The 2,177-nt window shown below is 43.2% G+C and overlaps 1 non-coding gene across 1 annotated transcript; it reads left to right on the forward strand.

Moving 5' to 3' along the window:
- Positions 1–961: 961 nt before the first annotated feature.
- On the forward strand, positions 962–1,065 carry LOC116274822. Its single transcript, XR_004183591.1, has one exon. It is a non-coding gene; the product is annotated as a small nucleolar RNA U13 (small nucleolar RNA).
- The last annotated feature ends 1,112 nt before the right edge of the window (positions 1,066–2,177 follow it).

Below are 2,177 nucleotides of genomic sequence, written 5' to 3' on the forward strand. Positions count from 1 at the left end.
GGCGGCAGAGGCTGCGAAGATAGAATATTTTCCTGAACAGCGAGTGTGCCTGTCTGATTCTTGCTTTGGAAGCTTGCTCTCAGGAGTGCCTCCACCCCTGTGAGGTGTGTGGGGTGAACTGCCCTAGTGGGGGATGTCTCCCCAGTTCGGCCTCAGGGGTCAGGGACCCCGCCCGGAGCAGGCAGTCTGTCCGTTCACCAGATGCCAACCTCTCCGTGGTGGGAGATCCGCACTGCTCTCTTCAAAGCTGTCAGGCCAGTCGTTTGCGTCTGCAGAGGCTTCTGCTGCGTTATTTTTACTGTGCCCTGTCCCCAGAGGTGGAGTCTACAGAGACAGGCAGGTTTCCAGCGAGAGCTACTTGAGCTCCACCCAGTTGTAGCTTCCAGCAGCTTTGTTTACTACTTAGCCTCAGCAATGGCGGGAAGGTCCTCCCCAAGCCTCAGCTGCTGCCTTGCCCGGTAGATCACAGACTGCTGTGCTAGCAATGAGGAGGCTCCGTGGGCGTGGGACCCTCCCGGCCAGGTGTGGGATATGATCTCCTGGTGTGCCTGTTTTGCTTAAAGCGCAGTATTGGGGTGGGAGTTACCCAATTTTCCAGGTGTTGTATTGTCTCAGTTCCCTTGGCTACAGGAAGAAGGGATTCCCAGCACCTTAAAGCTTCCCAGGTGGCTGATGCCTGCATGCACTGCTTCAGCTGCGCTGGTAGGGCTGCAGCAGCTGACCAGCACCGATCGTCCAGCACTCCCCAGTGAGATGAACCCAGTACCTCAGTTGAAAATGCACGAAATCCGCGGTCTTCTGTGTGCATCCGTGGGAGTTGGAGACTGGGGCTGTTCCTATTCAGCCATCTTGCTCCAAAAAGTTTAATTTTTACCCTAAAGTTTACAATATGCATCTTTAATTAATTTTAATATTGATTTGAATATTATATGGTTTTGCATGTAGTGTAAGATTGTTACTGATCATTTTGCAGCTTATACATGTGATGACTGAGTTTTTTAACTCATATGTGAGATGTGCCTTTCTTACATCTTATTATGACATTAGTACATTACCCATTTGATAAGAGAAAATTTTTAAAAAGAGAAAAGAAAAAACCCAGAATTTTACAAATCATGGTAGAATTCTCTCTCCTATTTTTGTGCTATTTTTGTCATCTATGCTATTTTTACATACTTATAAACTTAAAATACATGTAAGTAACTTTTTTACATGTTAGGCAGTAAAATTTCTTTTATAGGCCAGGTGTGGGGGCTCACACCTGCAATGCCAGCACTTTTGGAGGCCAAGGCAGGAGGCTCATTTGAGCCCAGGAGTTCAAGACCAGACTGGGCAACAAAGCAAGATTCTGTCTCTACAAAAGAGAAAAAAATTAAAAACAAAATTAGTCAGGTATTCTGGTGCATTCCTGTAGACTCAGCTACTTGGGAGGCAGGAAGATTGCTTGAGACTGGGAGTTCAAAGCTGCAGTGAGCTGTGATCGTGCCACTGCACTTCAGCCTGGGCACCAGAGTGAGACACTGTCTCTAAAAACAATTAAAATATATATTATATATAAAATAAACAATTACATAAAATATATTTTACAGCAATTAATGCATTTTAGAACATCTTTTATATTTACATTTATAACTAATCATTTCCAGAAATTTTTATTTCTTTGTACAGATCTACATTTTTTTTGATCATGCTGATTTTTTTTCTTTATTTCTTCTAAAAAAAAGAAAAGCAGGATACATGTACAGAACGTCCAGGTTTTTAAAATAGGTATACATGTGCCATGGTGGTTTGCTGCATCTATTGACCCCCCCTCTAAGTTCCCTCCCCTCACCCTGTCACCCCCTACCAGGACCTGGTGTGTGTTGTTCCCCTCTCTGTGTCCATGTGTTCTCATTGCTCAACTCCCACTTACGAATGAGAACATGTGGTGTTTGGTTTTCTGTTCCTCTGTTAGTTTGCTGACAGATCTAAATTTTTTTCTGATATATTCTGGTCTTCCTGAAGCCATTTTTAAAAATGTTTCTTGTAGTGCAGGTCTGCTGGCGATGAATTATCAATTTTTGTTTGTCTAAAGTTATCCCAATTTCTTTTGCATTTATTAAAGGTATATTCAATGTGCATAAAATTTGGGGCTCGCAGTATTTTACTTTCAGTGCTTTAGTCATGGTGATCCTTTT

The sequence above is a fragment of the Papio anubis genome, chromosome 4 (genome assembly GCF_008728515.1).
Source record: "Papio anubis isolate 15944 chromosome 4, Panubis1.0, whole genome shotgun sequence".
Taxonomy (NCBI): Eukaryota; Metazoa; Chordata; class Mammalia; order Primates; family Cercopithecidae; genus Papio; species Papio anubis.